The sequence below is a fragment of the Tursiops truncatus genome, chromosome 11, assembly GCF_011762595.2.
Source record: "Tursiops truncatus isolate mTurTru1 chromosome 11, mTurTru1.mat.Y, whole genome shotgun sequence".
NCBI classification, from domain to species: Eukaryota; Metazoa; Chordata; class Mammalia; order Artiodactyla; family Delphinidae; genus Tursiops; species Tursiops truncatus.
The window spans coordinates 13,288,435-13,308,303 of record NC_047044.1 but is presented as its reverse complement, the minus strand read 5'-3'; the positions used below and the strand labels follow the sequence as shown (position 1 = coordinate 13,308,303).

Genomic DNA, 19,869 nt, shown 5'->3' with positions numbered 1-19,869 from the left:
TAAAGATTCTGTAGCCTTCTGGAGGAGTTCCTTCTGAGCTGCCCCAGACCCTTGGAGATGAATAGGAGGAGGATGGACAGAGCGGGAGTGGTGCTCAGTCAAGGACAGGGATGATTAGAAACTTTTCCTTACCGTTAAAAGCATGAGTATAGGGCTTCCCTGGTGGCGCAGTGGTTGAGAGTCCGCCTGCCGATGCAGGGACACGGGTTTGTGCCCCGGTCCGGGAGGATCCCACATGCCATGGAGCGGCTGGGCCCGTGGGCCACGGCCACTGAGCCTGCGTGTCCGGAGCCTGTGCTCCGCAACGGGAGAGGCCACAACAGTGAGAGGCCCGCGTACCGCAAAAAAAAGAAAAAAAAAAAAGAAAGACACAGAAAGAGAAATACTGCACAATCTCACTTATGTGTGGAATGGAAAATTGTCAAACTCGTAGAAGCAAAGAGTAGAATGTTTTCCAGGAGCTGGGGAGAGGGTTCAAAATTTCAGTTATGCAAGATGAAGAAGTTCTGGATCTATGTACAGTATGCTGACTCTAGTTAACAATGCTATATTGTATACTTCAGATTTGCTACGAAAACTTAAATCTCAACACACACAAACGGTAACTACGTAGAGGTAGTAGATATATTAATTAGTTTGATGGTGGTGATCATTTCACAATGTATATGTATATAAAAACATCAAGTTGCACACCTTAAATATATACAGTTTTTATGTCAGTGATATCTCAATAAAGCTGTTAAAAATATATACAAAAAGGAGACAGTCGGGGAGGAATTCTCCCACTGGGCTGCCTGCCTCTTTGCACTTCTTTGAGTTGAGTTCATCACAGGCTGCCTTACATAAGGGTGACGTGAATGTGTAGACACACATTTTCCCCTGATTACAGCCTCTTGGTGAGGAGGGCATCTATTTCACTGATCTTAACACGGCTACAGCAAAGAGCAGGCCCTCAGTGCTTGTTGGGTAAAAATCCAGTGGAATTCACTTTGGCATCAGCTATTAGGTTGAAAGCAGCCCAAGAAACATGGATATCAGGGTAACTCCAGTTCAAAGATTCACCAAATATTTTTGTGAGTGCCCACTGGATGCTAGGCACCGCACTGGGCTCAAGGTTCTTAGCAGGCTCTGGTCAGTTTAAGAAGACAGATGTCCAGGAAAGCACCCAGCTTGCCAGCAGCAAGCTAAACAAGCCTGGACTCGGCGGCTCAAACAAAGACTGCAGGGACACAGCCCTAGAGGGAGAGATTTTGGTAGGAACTGCAGGTGGTAACAGCTGCAGCTGCCCTCCCAATTCTCACACCCACTCAGATGGCCTGTTTATTCTCCTGTCCACTGCCTCTGTTCCCAGGGCCAGGGACATGTTTTTTTTTTTTTTTCCCTAAGACGTCACCGGTGTGTACAACCATCTGTGTGCAAACCTGCCGCAGGGAGAAAGCGCGTGCAGGACACATTTGCATTTTGTTTGTTGCAGGTGAGTGGCTATTAGGGTCTGACTAAGGAGGTCACCTGATCATTCAGGATTGGAAAGACTCAAGTCAGCCACAGGCATCCATCCGACTGAGTGGGCCAATGAGAGATGGAGAGCAAAACATTCCTGGGAGCCGTATAAGGAGGTGGGGACCTGATTTCAGGACCAATTCTGCTTAATACTTGAAGACCAATGCAGACAAATAAAAAGATTCACAGGATACATTTTCCCCCCATTCATGATGAAAATCACTTTGTTGAATCTGATGGGGTGTGAGGATGCCTATTCTTCTGACTCAAATTCCATAGTTTATTGGATAGAAGAATCTAAATGAGAAACTTGGCTTTGCTTTTCAGCCATTAAAAAAGTTAATATTCAAGAGTATTTCAGTGGTACCAATTTGATCCTGAAATTAGATCCGGGACTGTAACTCAAAGTTAAATGGGCCACAGTTAACCCACCCTGGGTCTAGGAACTTGGACAGGCAACATCTCTCTTAAGACTTCGTTTTCTTATCTATAAAATGAAGAGTTGGTCTAAATGATCTCTAAGCCAGATTTGCCATTTTAGGATATAAATAGATTCATAAAGACAAGGACTCAAGGACTCCTAAACCTGGCCCTGTATCAGGAGCAGCTGAGGAGTGTGTTAAAAATAAAGATTTTCTGATGCCACCCTAGAGATTCTGATTCTGTAGGTCTAGGTGAGGGCCTAGAAATATGTATTTTTAATAGGCCTAGAGGATTCTGCAAAGCCCGTCCTCAGCCTGCCTGGTGCTTGAGAACCACTAGAAGATCTGAAAGCCCTTTGCAGCCAGCCTAGATTGGGGTCATTCATATTATTTTAAAAGGTCTCATTGGATAAAAACACTGACCTCTCCCTGGCACCCCTCACTCCCATCCTGGATTCTGGGTCTTGAAACTAGCCTACATCTGTAGATATCCTTCAGACTATGTTATTCAAACTCATTTGGGGTGCCAGGGAGAAATCTTTGTATTTTTTGATTCCCTTATAGTTAGAACACAATTAGATCTTCCTACCACGTTAGCATAAAGTCCAAAGAGGCTTTGGGAAGGGGATAAACCCTCCAACTCTGACTTGACTCACCCTGGGATGCTGGACCTGTTTTCCTGGTCTGGAAAATGGGGAATTTTTTTCTTGTGTGACCTGTAGGTCTGAAGTTGAATCTTGGCTGCGTCCCTCCTGCAAGTCACCAAACTTTTTGTGCCTCAGTTTCTCCATCTGTAAAATGGGGGATAAAATAGGGTTTTTTTGTGGGGATAAAATGAGTTATATGTGAGATGCCTAGACTACTCCCTGGCAGATAGAAAGTGCTCAGGAAACATTATAAATTGTTAATTTTATTGCCACTAATTACAAAAAGGAGGAAGACACGTCTACTACAAAAATTATGTGGATTAGATACAGAAAGATCCCAGTAATTCTCAGATTAGCTGTAGCAGGTTCACTGAGGGGAAGGGGTGGGAAGGAGCTTGTTATACATGCAGTTTTAAGCCCTCCCCCTCTGGGTTCTGATCAGCAATTTTTGGCGGAGGTGGGAGTGAGGGTGGGGGAAGGGTGTCAGGAATCTGCATTTTATTTTATTTCAGTTCAATTTTATTTTAATTAAATTTTTTCATTTTTTTAATTGAATGAAAGAGTCTTTAAATTCTATATAGTGTTTTACGACTTTCAAAAGTTTCACACACATGATTTCTTATAATCCCATAATAACCCTTTTTTCCTCCACCCATATATTGCCCCTCCCCCTTCCCTCTCCCCACTGGTAACTGGTAGTTTGCTCTCTATATCTGTGAGTCTCCTTCTTTTTTGTTTGATTCACTAGTTTGCTATATTTTTTAGATTCCACATATAAGTGGAGACATACAGTGTTTGTCTTTCTCTGTCTGACTAATTTCACTTAGCGCAATACCTTCCAGGTCCATCCATGTTGCTGTAAATGGCAAAATTTCATTCTTTTTTATGGCTGAGTAGTATTCATTGTATATATGTACCACATCTTCTTTATCCATTCATCTGTCTGTGGGCACTTAGGTTGTTTCCATGTCTTGGCTACTGTAAATAGTGTTGCTATGAACATTGGGGTGCATGTATCTTTTCCAATTAGTGTTTTTGGTTTTTTCAGCTATATGCCCAGAAGTGGAATTGCTGGGTCATACAGTAGTTCTATTTTTAGTTTTTTGTGTTTTTTTTGTGGTACACGGGCCTCTCACTGTTGTGGCCTCTCCCGTTGCGGAGCACAGGCTCCAGACGCGCAGGCTCAGTGGCCATGGCTCACGGGCCCAGCCGCCCCACAGCATGTGGGATCTTCCCGGACCGGGGCACGAACCCGTGACCCCTGCATCGGCAGGCGGACTCTCAACCACTGCACCACCAGGGAAGACCTATTTTTAGTTTTTTGAGAAACCTCCATACTGTTTTCCACAGTGGCTGCATCAATTTACATTCCCACCAACAGTGTAGGAGGGAGGAATTTTTAGATAAGCTCCCCAGGTGGTTGTGTGGCCAGTGGCCTGGGGACCACATTTGGTAAAAACCTGCTTGTTCATGTCACAGTGTTCCTCTCTAAGGGTGTGTGTGTGGCTTTTCCATTGTTCTGGCCTTCTCCCTACATACCTGCACAGCTGATAAGAAGCCTGGATGCCAGGGTTTAAATATCACATTATCATTATTTTGCTATTTATCTTAGGCAGGTGTTTTGAATTCACCTGGCTTGAGTCTCTTGCATCTCAGAGCAGCCAAACTCGGACTCAGCTCAGCCTGGGCCGTTCCCTTCCAGCTCCTCTTCAGCCTCTCCTCACCCAGGATGAGCAGGGTAGTGTCTGCTCCAGTTGCTTCTAATAAATTTACCCTGTCAGCCAGCCAGGAAGGCCCGTGTGCCCAGCTCAGGGAGGGCAGCCTGGTGTCTGTTCCATATGGGATCCCCAGCGTCTCACACAGGGCCAGGGCCACAGTAGGAACTCGATAAATGCTTGCTGAATAAATGAAACTGAATTGCATTAAATAACTTGTGCATACCGACTTTCCTTTCACAAAAGAACCAAGGTGTGTTGAACAAAATTAACCCACCACACACAATTTGGTTAGAATACGGGTCAGAAACCACTGCCCTGAAGGTATTTTCCAGAAGCTCAAGCAGATTAGCGTAGGCTCTTTGACTTGGGAAGGAGAAATTCGTAGCTGAGAGGGGGGAGATCACATGGCTTGTACATCGTAGGGGCTCAGTCAAATGTTGGTTCCTCTCCCCTTTTCTCTTCCACCCAAAGATTCAGTAGGTTAGGAATCCAAATGGTGATGGGCTCCCTGAGACAGAGGTTTATTGACAGATGAGGACATCAGGCCCAGAGAGGTTAAGTCCCATGCCCAAAGTCACACAGCAAGTCAGTGACCTAGTAGAGATTTGAATCAGAGCGGATGCTGCTTTCTGACTCCAGAGTTTTTTTTCTGTTATTATTTTTTTTAATTTTTATTGGAGTATGGTTGACTTACAAAGTTGTGTTATTTTCAGGTGTACAGCAAAGTGAATCAGTTATACGTATACATATATCCCCCCCCTTTTTTTTTAGATTCTTTTCCCATATAAGTCCCATATTACAAAGTATTGAGTACAGGTCCGTGTGCTATACAACAGGTTCTTATTAGTTATCTATTTTATGTATAGTAGTGTGTATATGTCAGTCCCAATTTCCCAATTTGTCCCTCTCTCCCCTGCCCAATCCCCTGGTAACCATACATTTGTTTTCTACATCCATGACTCTACTTCTGTTTTGTAAATAAGTTCATTTGTACTCTTTTTTTTAGATTCCACATATAAGCCATATCATATGATATTTGTCTTTCAGTGTGTGACTTACTTTACTCAGTATGACAACCTCTAGGTCCATCCATGTTGCTGCAAATGGCATGTTTTGTTCTCTTTTATGGCTGAGTAATATTCCATTATATATATATATATATATGTATGTATGTATGTATGTATACCACAACTTCTTTATCCATTCCTCTGTTGATGGACATTTTGGTTGCTTCCATGTCCTGGCTATTGTAAAAAGTGATGCAGTGAACACTGGGGTGCATGTATCTTTTTGAATTATGGTTTTCTCCAGGTATATGCCCAGGAATTCTTTCTCTTTTCATCTTATCAAAGTTTCCAGGAATTGACTCCCTAGCCATTTGCCTCAAACTCATACCTACTTGCAAAATGCAGAGTCAAGAATTCCACCCTGTTGAATCAGACCTTCCTGTAGTGGGGGGTAAGAATCTATATTTTCAGTAAAACAAGCAGGTAAGTCAAGTACACCAAAGTTCAAGAGCCATGGCAAGCCAGCCTTCTCTCATTAACTAAGGAGATCCCTAAATTCATCTCAGCGAGGATCAGATTCTGAACGCTGCCCAACTGTTATTTTAAAATTTTTTTCTTTTTAAAGTAGTTGCAGCAAATGCCTCATTGAAAACCACCTTGAGTTGCTGGTGGCACTGAGTAAATGCACCCTTGTCTAAAGCCTCCCCTTGGTCCGAATATCACCATCTGGATGGCAGTCCAGCTCTCTCTCCCTTTTACTCAAGAACAAGGGGGTGACTTTTAAAAGGCAGCCAGAAACAGTAAGAATTAGTTCTTGCAAGGCCCCAGAGAGCTCGGCCAGATTTCTTAAATTCAGACCCCGGAGTTGTTCACTGTCAGGACGGGTTCTGAAAGGGAGCCACGGGTGTGGATTAAAGCATGCATTTTTAAGATGGTAAACTGGAAGCTGGAGTCCCTGGTGAGTTAACCTTGGGAAAGAAGATGTGTACCAGAGATGCTGTAGACAAGACAGCGCTCAGGATAACAAAGGCAAGGACACTGCACTCCCCGGGCTCCTTGGCAATATGGCTTCACCCACAGTTTAGCTAACAGCGTGTCTCTGGGGCTTCTGTTGCTATCAAATTTATGCCTTATGAAATGTCAAAAGGGAAGTGCTACTTCTCCAAGACAGCAAGAAATTTCTTTTTCTTTTTTCTATTTTTTTTTTTTCATGTAATGCCCTCCTGGAGGATTTTTGCACCCTGGATAAATATTTCTCTGTCAAATCAAATGGAAAAGAGCTTATAACTTCTCGAGAAGGGTACTGTTGCCTCTTTATGAGGCTGTTCTGCAAAGCAGACGAGTCAGGCATCCTGGTGTGTGCCCAGCACTGAGCATTTGCATCAACGACTGAATCACAGATGCCTTCCCCCTAGTCAGTTACCTGGAGAAGAAAGAGAATACATTGTGATTACTGAGTGGGCAGAGTTTTCTCTTTTTTTGCATGGTGCCCGGCAGCCTGACCAGAAACAAAGTGAAGGTAGCTTTAAAGGCTTTGAACTCAAAATGGTCTCTGAGTCTAATCCATCCTTCCCAGGCCACACCTCCTCCAGGAAGCCTACTGGATTCCTGAAGCCCCATAGCTTCTTCTGTAGGGAAACTAACAAGTCCTGAGCACCAACCTTCGGCCACTTTATAGACATTTCGTTTATTCCTCCACTCAACCCAATGAAGTGGGGACTATTAAACTCATTTTATAAATGAGGAAATTGAAGCTCAGAGTTTAGGTTGAGGAGTTAAATAGACCTGGAGTTGAAATCTCACCTCCACCACCGTTTTGCTGGGTGATGTTGTGCAGGTTGCTGAATTCTTCTGAGCTTTACATTCTCACCTATAAAATAAGGATCGTACTGTACTTTCCAGATTCATGAGAATTAGTGATCTCAGTTGTGTATACATAGGGCTCAGCACTGTGCCTGGCACACAGTAGGCATGTAATAAAATGGCGGCTATTGCTATCATTATGATTACTCTGGAAATCTACTAAGGTAGAGACAGGTAGAGCAGGAATTCAAGCCCAGGTCTGGATGGCTCCACAGTCCATGGACTTTCCCGGGTGTGCCTTAGTGTTTGCCTCTGTGGAGCTTTATCCTCTTAGGTTTTCATTTTTATGGGTTTTCTGTCCAGTCTCTCTGAGGACACGGTCACACAACAGACCTCCTTTACTTCTGCCACACTGCTGGGCGCTGCTGTGCAGGAGTCGTGCGGGAGTAGCTGTTTCAACCACAGCCTTCCCAGACTTAGTGTCAACGTTCCAGTCCGTTTTCTCCAGGCACTGCCATCAAAGTAGTGAATCTTAAAAAAAGTAAATAAATAAGACCACATCGGAAAATCTGTAAGTTATCTTGAGTATCTTTAAAAAAAAAATCACAACCTGTTTAGAGAAGAAAACCCCACTGAAGCAAACCAGATTAAATAAGATCGAACTTATCACGAACCACATTGTGGCAAAAGCCCCACATACTGACTTTCTTTGGTCTACGTGAGAAAGACCTCCTGAATCCCAGAAGAAATCCCAAGGAAAATTGCAGCATATGGGAATTTTACTGGGTTTGGTGATCTCATCTTGGCTTGCCTTTCCCATTCTCTTATTTGGGAAAATCCACCCTTTCACAAGAATCTGAAATCCCCTCTCCTACTTAGGGATATGAGACTTTGTTTTATAGCCCCTTTGGCTGATAGGTAGGCAGTGTAGTATAGCATTAATAAACGAGTTCTGGAGACGCTGGAAGGGAATCTCCATGAGAGTGGGAACACCTATTTTTCACTGCTGTATTTCCAGGACTGGGAAGAGTGTTGAATGAAGGAATGGGTGCATAAATGGACCAAGATGGCTTGGGTTTGAGTTCTGACACCACCTCTTGTTACCTGGAAGCTCAGGTGAGCTTCCTAATTTCCTGTATGAGTTTTCCATAATTTGCATAACAAATTACCACAAACTTTGTGGCTTAAAATCACCCAGTTGCATTATTTTACAGTTTCCATGGGCTGGGTATCTGGGTACGAGTTAGCTGAGTTCTCTGTGTAGGGTCTCACCGGCCTGAAATCATGGTGTTGGCCAGGAGCGCAATTCTCAGCTGAGGTTTGAGGTCCTCTTTCAAGCTCCCAGACTGTTGGCAGAACTAATTTCTTTGTGGTTTAAGCCCAAGGTCCCCCTTCTTTTTTCCTGGAGGTTGGTCATGCAACGCTTTCAGGTCCCAGAGGCTGCTGGTAATTCCTTAGCATGTAACTGCCATAGGCAGCTCACAGCAAAACTCTCTGCTTTCCTCTAGGCCAGCAGGAGCAGGTCTCTCTGATCTCTTTAGTTTGTGACTGCTGGACCTCCTAGTAAGAGAACACCTGATTAGGTCAGGCCCACCCAGGTCGAGCCCAGATCAACTGGTTAGGAATCTTAACCATGTCTGCAAAAACCTACTTTGATGTATATTGTAACATAATCACAGGAGTGCTATCCATCATATCCATTGGTCCACACTCCAGGAGAGGGGATCATATGAGAGCATAGGTCATCGAGGGTCATTTGAGAAGTCTGCCTACCACAAATCCTTAGCAGTAGGAGGATAATAATAACATCTACCTTTACAATATTATTAGGAGGATTATATGACATGATATGGATTAAATGCTTGTCATGGAAGAGTGCTCAATAAATGTTCACTACTGTTTTTATTGTTCTAGGAGTCTTACGTGTGTCTCTAGGCTACGCACCCAGAATATCACCCACACTCTGTATTTTGGGACTAGTTGGATTCAGAGACCCAAGAGCAACTTCATTCAAGGAGGTCCTTTGTCAGTATAACTGTTTCTCAAACTGTCTCTAATTTTCCAGACAGAAGAGCATAAACTCATACTCTTGAGTGGTCTGGGGTATGTCTGAAGGACACAGTCACTCCTTCAAAATTTCTTAGAAGTCTTATGTTGAACTTAAAATTAAAAAATATATATATTATGTGGATTTAGCATTCAACTCCAAAATATGTTTGTTTTAATATAATGGAAAAACTCTTTGAACAACGTGGATCCCCCAAGGTAATGCACCAAACTTATCCTGCTGCTCCTTGAATTCCCTGACACATCAGTGTGTTTGAAGACACCTGTCAAGCCCAAGCACAGAAGCTCCCCAACTTTTTATCTCCTTGATCATGGACCACAATCAGGAAAAACTTTTGAGCATATTCTTTTATATATATATATATATATATATATATATATATATATATATATATATATATATATATACACATACACATGGACTTCCCTTGTGGTCCAGTGGTAAAGAATCTGCCTTCCAATGCAGGGAACACAGGTTAGATCCCTAGTGAGAGAACTAAGATCCCACATGCCACAGAGCAACTAAGTTCATGTGCCACTACTACTGAGCTTGCATGCCGCAACTAGAGCCCACGTGCCACAACTCCAGAGCTCACGCGCCCTGGAGCCTGCATGCCACAACTAGAGAAGAGAAAAACCCGCACGCCACAACTAGAGAGAAGTCTGCGCACCACAGTGTAGAACCTGCATGCCTCAAAAAAATCCCACATGCAGCAACTAAGACCCAATGCAGCCAAAAATAAATAAATAATAAGTACATTTTAAAATATATATATATAATTATTGATGAACTACATGAATGTACTACAGTATTATATGTTAAATACATGAGAAAACACATCAGAAATAGAAATTTTTAAAAGATGAGATAAAAAGTAAATATGAAGAGAAATTCTAACATTTTCTCCCTATGCCCCATTGGATCATTTTGTAAAACCCCTAGTGCAGACATCTTGTTTTGGAGACAGCTAACTTAAGCGATGTATTACAGATTCTGCTGGCCATTACCTACCTTCCTGCCCTCATCCCATTGCCTTAGGGCAGTGCCTTGGTGTGTGACAAAAGTATTAAAGAGCTTCACCTTTCCCAGCACACGAACACAAGAAGCAAAACCTTTGGTAGAGGGACAAAGGAATAACAAAACTCCCTCTCTCTCTCTCTCTCTCTCCCCCCCTCTCTCCATCTTTCCATTTGCTCTCACCCTGTTTTCCTCTTTTCGTATCTTGTTTTGGAGGGCAAAAAGGGCCCAGAGTGAAGACTAGAGGAGGAATCTAGCATTTATTGTCTACCTACTGTGTCAAGTTCAAATACATTATCACTTTCAATCAGTGCAGCAGACCTGCTAGTTAGCTCAGAGTCCCCATTTTACACATGATGAGGATGGAAGGCCACAGAAATAACGAAACTGAGCCCAGCTCTACATAGCGGCATTAGGGTTTTAACTTCTGTTTTATTCCAGTGCCTGAGTTTTAACCACTTTTTGATTTTGGAAGAGTTTTTGTTGTATATTTCAATGCTGTGAAAGAAGGGATTGTGGACGTGGGGGGTTAGGATTAAGTGGCATAAATCATGCTAGCCCTTTAAGAAGAACGTATAGGAGCTGGGGGTATCAAAGATACTCTCCTCTGTCCCATTCTAGTCTGTAGATGGAGATTGAGCCAAAAGACTCTTCTGCTGAAAGGGTCTTCAGAAATCACCTAGCCCAAGCGTTGACAAACTACAGCTTGCAGGCCAAATCTAGCTCACCACCTGTTTTTGCAAATAAAATTTTGTTGGAACACAGCTATGTTCATTTATGTACATATAGCTTTCATGCTACAAAAGCAGAGTTGAGTAGTTTTGACAAAGACCATATGGTTTCCAAAGCCTAAAATACTTTACAATTTGGCTTTTTACAGGAAAACTTTACTGACCCTGATCTAGTCCAGAGGCTTTCAATCTATTTTGATCATGTACTCCTATTGGTTAAAAACCCACATCATTTGACCTACACATGTATAGTTGTTTATTTATAAAGTAAAACATTTATCCAAAATGGAAATTTTAAAATGAGTTGAAAATAAAGACAAATTCTAGTATTTTTCCCAGTACCCCAAAGGGTCATTTTGACCCTTCTTTGGTCTAGCAATTTGGAGACTGATCTAGATGATGATTTTCAAACGTCATGCCTACAGTGGAGCAACAAGGGGTTCCATAAATAATGAAAGAATTATGTCCAAGAATATGATTTAAATTCAGAGGCAAATTTCTCACATTTATCCCTCTGCTGTACTGTGATTCTATGACCGATTTCATTCAAAAAGAGAATTTTGTGGCTAAAAAGAGTTTAAAAAGGGACGAGATTCCTGTTACTAGTCGTGATGGAGTAACTGGGACTAGACTTGCCCTCCACTATAAACTGCTAAAAAATAAGATAAAATATATGAAACTGTCTTCAGTCATTGGATAGTAGGCAGTGTAGGATGATGGCTCTTGAGAGAAATGAAACAAAAGTGTGATCCCTGCCATTGTCCTGGCTTTCTGCTTGTAGGCACAGTCCTGACTGTGTTGCGCGGTAGTCTTACTAGGATGAAGACACAGGTATTGGAGTCCAGGGAGGTTGTGGTGGCTGGTATTTACGGAGCATAGAGTCAGAGAGGATGGGGAAAGAGAGAGAGAGAGCTGGAAAGAGAGAACTCTAGAAATCTATATGGGAATCCATCCGAGTCTTTTGCTGAACACTAAGCCACGTGTGTAGGGTGAAACTCGACGAGGCTGGGCAAAGAGTGACTGGTAAGCTATAAGCTGAAGAATTCTCAAGGTTCACACCGGGCTGAAGACATTTGAATTGTGACTTTGAACACCCAGGGCAATTTGTGGAGACCTAGAAGGGTCATGCCTTGGTAGTGAGGCTAGAGTGGACCCAGAGGGAAGACCACTCGAGGTCTGCCCTTGACACAGCTTAAAAACAACCCTAAAAAGAATGAACTCCAAGTAACACATCTGCCTGCCAGAAAACACTCAACATTTTTTAAAGGGAAGACAAAAATCTAATCCAATAAAAAATTTCACATACAAAGAAACAAATGTGACCAGGCAATCTAAACAGATCTACGAATAAAAGAGATGCTGGTATAGTCAGCCAAGGACATGAATAAAAAGCTACTTTAAATATATTCATGGATTTAAGGGAAAATATGAACATAATAAGGAGAGTAAGATATAAAAAATGAACCAAATGAAACTTTGGGAAATGAAAAATGCAATGTCTGAAATGAAAAGTTCACTGGGTGGGATTAACAGATTAGGCACTGCAAAAAAATCAAACGAAGTTGAAGATGTAGCAACAGAAATAATCTAATCATCCAAACTGAATCAAAAGACATTTTAAAACAAGAAAAAAATGAACAGAGCCTTGGTGACATGTGACTCTTGACATTGTGAGACAACATCAAGTGATATAATATTGGTGTAATTGGAGTTCCAGGTAGACAGGAGCAGGGACAGAGAAGATACTTGAAGAAATAATAATTGAAAAATTTCCAATTTGCTGAACACTATAAACTCACAGGTCCAAGAAGTTCAACAAATTCCAAGTGGCCAGAAAAAAGGACATATGATGTACAGGGGGGTCAAGACAAGAATGACTGCAGACTTCCTGACAGAAATGGAGCAAACCAGAAGACAAGGGGTTTGCATCTTCAATGATCTAAAATTTAAAACCCCCCCTGTTATGGACTGAATGTATCAACATGTGTCCCTCTCACCCCCAAAATATGTATGTTGAAGCCCTAAACCTCAGTGTGCCATATTTTGAGTAAGGAAGTAGTTAAGGTTAAATGGGTCATAAGGGTGGGGCCCTGATCCAATCGGATTAGTGTCCTTATAAGAAAAACCACTAGAGATTTCTCTCTATACCATGTGGGAACACAGCAAGAAGACAGCTGTGTGCAAACCTCGAAGACAGCCCTCATCAGAAACTGACCATGCTGGACCTTGATCTAGAACTTCTAGCCTCCAGACTGGTGGGAAAAGAAATTTCTTTTGCCTAAACCAGCCAGTCTATGATTTTTTTTTTTTGCATCTTTATTGGAGTATAATTGCTTTACAATGGTGTGTTAGTTTCTGCTTTAAAACAAAGTGAATCAGTTATACATATACATATGTTCCCATATCTCTTCCCTCTTGCATCTCCCTCCCTCCCACCCTCCCTCTCCCACCCCTCCAGGCGGTCACAAAGCACCGAGCTGATCTCCCTGTGCTATGCGGCTGCTTCCCACTAGCTATCTACCTTACGTTTGGTAGTGTATATGTGTCCATGCCTCTCTCTCTCGCTTTGTCACAGCTTACCCTTCCCCCTCCCCATATCCTCAAGTCCATTCTCTAGTAGGTCTGTGTCTTTATTCTTGTCTTACCACTAGGTTCTTCATGACATTTTTTCCCCTTAAATTCCATATATATGTGTTAGCATATGGTATTTGTCTTTCTATTTCTGACTTACTTCACTCTGTGTGACAGACTCTAGGTCTATCCACCTCATTACAAATAGCTCAATTTTGTTTCTTTTTATGGCTGAGTAATATTCCATTGTATATATGTGCCAAATCTTCTTTATCCATTCATCTGATGATGGACATGTAGGTTGTTTCCATCTCTGGGCTATTGTAAATAGAGCTGCAATGAACACTTGGGTACATGACTCTTTTTGAATTATGGTTTTCTTAGGGTATAGGCCCAGTAGTGGGATTGCTGGGTCATATGGTAGTTCTATTTGTAGTTTTTAAGGAAACTCCATACTGTTCTCCACAGTGGCTGTATCAATTTACATTCCCACCAGCAGTGCAAGAGGGTTCCCTTTTCTCCACACCCTCTCCAGCATTTATTGTTTCTAGATGTTTTGATGATGGCCATTCTGACTGGTGTGAGATGATATCTCATTGTAGTTTTGATTTGCATTTTTCTAATGATTAATGATGTTGAGCGTTCTTTCATGTGTTTGTAGGCAGTCTGTATATCTCCTTTGGAGAAATGTCTATTTAGGTCTTCTGCCCATTTTTGGATTGGGTTGTTTGTTTTTTTGTTATTGAGCTGCATGAGCTAATTATAAATTTTGGAGATTAATCCTTTGTCAGTTACTTTTTTGCAATATTTTTTGCAAATATTTTCTCCCATTCTGAGGGTTGTCTTTTGGTCTTGTTTATGGTTTCTTTGCTGTGCAAAAGCTTTGAAGTTTCATTAGGTCCCATTTGTTTATTTTTGTTTTTATTTCCATTTCTCTAGGAGGTGGGTCCAAAAGGATCTTGCTGTGATTTCTGTCAGAGAGTGTTCTGCCTATGTTTTCCTCTAAGAGTTTGATGGTTTCTGGCCTTATATTTAGGTCTTTAATCCATTTTGAGCTTATTTTTGTGTATGGTGTTAGGGAATGATCTAATCTCATACTTTTATATGTACCTGTCCAGTTTTCCCAGCACCACTTATTGAAGAGGCTGTCCTTTTTCCACTGTACATTCCTGCCTCCTTTATCAAAGATAAGGTGACCATATGTGCCTGGGTTTATCTCTGGGCTTTCTATAGTGTTCCATTGATCTATCTTCCTGTTTTTGTGCCAGTACCATACTTTCTTGATTACTGTAGCTTTGTAGTATAGTCTGAAGTCAGGGAGCCTCATTCCTCCAGCTCCGTTTTTCGTTCTCAAGATTGCTTTGGCTATTCGGGGTCTTTTGTGTTTCCATACAAATTGTGAAAGTTTTTGTTCTAGTCCTGTGAAAAATGCCATTGGTAGTTTGATAGGGATTGCATTGAATCTGTAGATTGCTTTGGGTAGTAGAGTCATTTTCACAATGTTGATACTTCCAATCCAAGAACATGGTATATCTCTCCATCTATTTGTATCACCTTTAATTTCTTTCATCAGTGTCTTATAATTTTCTGCATACAGGTCTTTTTTCTCCTTAGGTAGGTTTATTCCTAGATATTTTATTCTTTTTGTTGCAATGGTAAATGGGAGTGTTTTCTTGATTTCACTTTCAGATTTTTCGTCATTAGTGTATAGGAATGCCAGAGATTTCTGTGCATTAATTTTGTATGCTGCTACTTAACCAAATTCATTGATTAGCTCTAGTAGTGTTCTGGTAGCATCTTTAGGATTCTCTATGTAGAGTATCATGTCATCTGCAAACAGTGACAGCTTTACTTCTTCTTTTCCGATTTGGATTCCCTTTATTTCCTTTTGTCTCTGATTGCTGTGGCTAAAACTTCCAAAACTATGTTGAATAAGAGTGGTGAGAGTGGGCAACCTTGTCTTGTTCCTGATCTTAGTGGAAATGCTTTCAGTTTTTCACCATTGAGGAAGATGTTGGCTGTGGGTTTGTCATATATGGCCTTTATTATGTTGAGGAAAGTTCCCTCTATGCCTACATTCTGCAGGGCTTTTATCATAAATGGGTGTTGAATTTTGTCGAAAGCTTTCTCTGCATCTATGAGATGATCATATGGTTTTTCTCATTCAGTTTGTTAATATGGTGTATTACGTTGATTGATTTGCCTATATTGAAGAATCCTTGCATTCCTGGAATAATCCCCACTTGATCATGGTGTATGATCTGTTTAATGTGCTGTTGGATTCTGTTTGCTAGTATTTTGTTGAGGATTTTTGCATCTATGTTCATCAGTGATATTGGCCTGTAGTTTTCTTTCTTTGTGACATCCTTGTCTGGTGTTGGTGTCAGGGTGATGGTGGCCTCATAGAATGAGTTTGGGAGTGTTCCTCCCTCTGCTATATTTTGGAAGAGTTTGGGAAAGATAGGTGTTAGGTCTTCTCTAAATGTTTGATAGAATTCGCCTGTGAAGCCATCTGGTCCTGGGCTTTTGTTTGTTGGAAGATTTTTAATCACAGTTTCAATTTCAGTGCTTGTGATTGGTCTGTTCATATTTTCTATTTCTTCCTGATTCAGTCTTGGCAGGTTGTGCATTTCTAAGAATTTGTCCATTTCTTCCAGGTTGTCCATGTTACTGGCATAGAGTTTCTTGTAGTAATCTCTCACAACCTTTTGTATTTCTGCAGTGTCAGTTGTTACTTCTTCTTTTTCATTTCTAATTCTATTGATTTGAGTTTTCTCTCTTTTTTTCTTGATGAGTCTGGCTAATGGTTTATCAATTTTGTTTATCTTCTCAAAGAACCAGCTTTTAGTTTTATTGATCTTTGCTATCATTTCCTTCATTTCTTTTTCATTTATTTCTGATCTGATTTTTATGATTTCTTTCCTTCTGCTAACTTTGGGTTTTTTTGGTTCTTCTTTCTCTAATTGCTTTAGGTGCAAGGGCAGGTTGTTTATTCAGATGTTTCCTGTTTCTTAAGGTAGGATTGTATTGCTATAAACTTCCCTCTTAGAACTGTTTTTGCTGCATCCCATAGGTTTTGGTCATCGTGTCTCCGTTGTCATTTGTTTCTAGGTATTTTTTGATTTCGTCTTTGATTTCTTCAGTGATCACTTCGTTATTAAGTAGTGTATTGTTTAGCCTCCATGTGTTTGTAATTTTTACAGATACTTTCGTGTAATTGATATCTAGTCTCATAGCATTGTGGTCGGAAAAGATACTTGATACAATTTCAATTTTCTTAAATTTACCAAGGCTTGATTTGTGACCCAAGATATGATCTATCCTGGAGAATGTTCCATGAGCACTTGAGAAAAATGTGTATTCTGTTGTTTTTGGATGGAATGTCCTACAAATATCAATTAAGTCCATCTTGTTTAATGTATCATTTAAAGCTTGTGTTTCCTTATTTATTTTCATTTTGGATGATCTGTCCATTGGTGAAGGTGGGGTGTTAAATTACCCTACAATGAATGTGTTACTGTTGATTTCCCCTATTATGGCTGTTAGTATTTGCCTTGTGTATTGAGGTGCTCCTATGTTGGGTGCACAAATATTTACAATTGTTATATCTTCTTCTTGGATTGATCCCTTGATCATTATATAGTGTCCTTCTTTGTCTCTTCTAATAGTCTTTATTTTAAAGTCTATTTTGTCTGATATGAGAATTGCTACTCTAGCTTTCTTTTGGTTTCCATTTGCATGAAATGGAAATGTCTTTTTCCATCCCCTCACTTTCAGTCCGTATGTGTCTCTAGGTCTGAAGTGGGTCTCAGCAAATATATGTGTCTTGTTTTTATATCCATTCTGCCAATCTGTATCTTTTGGTGGGAGCATTTAGTCCATTTACATTTAAGGTAATTATCAATATGTATGTTCCTATTCCCATTTTCTTAATTGTTGTGGGTTCGTTATTGTAGGTGTTTTCCTTCTCTTGTGTTTCTTGCCTAGAGAAGTTCCTTTAGCATTTGCTGTAAAGCTGGTTTGGTGGTGCTGAACTCTCTCAGCTTTTGCTTGTCTGTAAAGGTTTTAATTTCTCCATCAAATCTGAATGAGATCCTTGCTGGGTAGGGTAATCTTTGCTGTAGGTTTTTCTCCTTCATCACTTTAAATATGTCCTGCCAGTCCCTTCTGGCTTGCAGAGTTTCTGCTGAAAGATCAGCTGTTAACTTTATGGGGATTCCCTTGTGTGTTATTTTTCACTTGCTGCTTTAAATATGTTTTCTTTGTATTTAATTTTTGCTTGATTAATATGTGTCTTGGCATATTTCTCCTTGGATTTACCCTGTATGGGACTCTCTGTGCTTCCTGGACTTGATTAACTATTTCCTTTCCCATATTAGGGAAGTTTTCAAGTATAATGTCTTCAAATAGTTTCTCAGTCCCTTTCTTTTTCTCTTCTTCTTCTGGAACCCCTATAATTCGAATGTTGGTGCGTTTGATGTTGTCCCAGAGGTCTCTGAGACTGTCCTCAGTTCTTTTCATTCTCTTTTCTTTATTCTGCTCTGCAGCAGTTATTTCCACTATTTTATCTTCCAGGTCACTTACCCGTTCTTCTGCCTCAGTTATTCTGCTATTGACCCCATCTAGAGTATTTTAAATTTCATTTATTTTGTTGTTCATGTTGTATGTTTCAATTTTAGTTCTTCTAGGTCCTTGTTAAATGTTTCTTGCATTTTGTCTATTCTATTTCCAAGATTTTGGATCATCTTTACTATCATTATTCTGAATTCTTTTTCAGGTAGACTGTCTATTTCCTCTTCATTTGTTAGGTCTGGTGGGTTTTTATCTTGCTCCTTCATCTGCTGTGTGTTTTTCTGTCTTCTCATTTTGCTTATCTTACTGTGTTTGGGGTCTCCTTTTTGCAGGCTGCAGGTTCGTAGTTCTCGTTGTTTTTGGTGTCTGTCCCCAGTGGCTAAGGTTGGGTCAGTGGGTTGTGTAGGCTTCCTGGTGGAGGGGACTAGTGCCTGTTTTCTGGTGGATGAGGCAGGATCTTGTCTTTCTGGTGGGCAAGTCCACGTCTGGTGGTGTGTTTTGGAGTGTCTGTGGACTTATTATGATTTTAGGCAGCCTCTCTGCTAATGGGTGGGGTTGTGTTCCTGTCTTGCTAGTTGTTTGGCATAGGATATGCAGCACTGTAGCTTGCTGGTCATTGAGTGAAGCTGGGTGCTGGTGTTGAGATGGAGATCTCTGGGAGATTTTCACCATTTGATATTATGTGGAGATGGGAGGTCTCTTGTGGACCAGTGTCTTGAAGATGGCTCTCCCTCCTCAGAGGCACAGCACTGACTCCTGGCTGCTGCACCAAGAGTCTTACATCCACACGGCTCAGAATAAAAGGGAGAAAAAGTAGAAAGAAAGAATTAGTAGAAGGAGAAAGAGAGAAAGAAAGAAAGAAAGAAAGAAGGGAGGGAGGAAGGAAGGAAGGAGGAAAGGAAGGAAAAAAAGAAAGGAGATAAAGTAAAATAAAATAAAGTAAGGAAAAATATAATAAAGTTATTAAAATAAAAATTATTAAGAGAAAAAGAAAAAGAATTTAAAAAACAAACAAAAAAAATCAGACGGTCAGAACCCTAGGACAAATGGTGGAAGCAAAGCTATACAGACAAAATCTCACAGAGAAGCATACACATACACACTCAGAAAAAGTGCAAAAGGGGAAAAAATAAATCTTACTTTCAAAGTCCACCTCCTCCATTTGGGATGACTCGTTGTCTATTCACGTATTCCACAGATGCAGGTACATCAAGTTGATTGTGGAGCTTTAATCCGCTGCTTCTGAGGCTGCTGGGAGAGATTTCCCTTTCTCTTCTTTGTTCTCACAGCTCCCAGGGGCTCAGCTTTCGATTTGGCCGCGCCTCTGCGTCGCCTGAGGGCGTATGTTCTTCGCTCAGACAGGACGGGGGTTAAAGGAGCCGCTGATTCGCGGTCTCTGGCTCACTCAGGCCGGGCGGGGGTGGGGGGGTGTGGGGGGGCGTGGGGGTGGGGGTGGGGCGGGGCATGGAGGGCGGGGCGGGCCTGCGGCGGCACAGGCCGGCGTGACGTTGCACCAGCCTGAGGCGCACCGTGCGTTCTTCAGGGGGAGTTGTCCCTGGATCCTGGGACCCAGGCAGTGGCGGGCTGCACAGGCTCCCCGGAAGGGGGGTGTGGATAGTGACCTGTGCTCGCACACAGGCTTCTTGGTGGCGGCAGCAGCAGCCTTAGCGTCTCCTGCCCGTCTCTGGGGTCCCTCCGCGCTTTTAGCCGCGGCTCGCGCCCGTCTCTGGAGCTCCTTCAAGCAGCGCTCTGAATCCTCTCCCCTCACGCACCAGGAAACAAAGAGGTAAGAAAAATTCTCTTGCCTCTTCAG

At 41.5% G+C, this 19,869-nt stretch overlaps 1 long non-coding RNA gene across 1 annotated transcript; it reads right to left on the bottom strand.

Moving 5' to 3' along the window:
* Window positions 1-7,131: 7,131 nt before the first annotated feature.
* LOC141275748 (uncharacterized) lies at window positions 7,132-19,261 on the bottom strand. Its single transcript, XR_012324032.1, has 3 exons — window positions 19,197-19,261; window positions 7,491-7,628; window positions 7,132-7,164 (listed from the first exon to the last, which is right to left on the bottom strand). It is a non-coding gene; the product is annotated as an uncharacterized lncRNA (long non-coding RNA).
* Window positions 19,262-19,869: the final 608 nt, after the last annotated feature.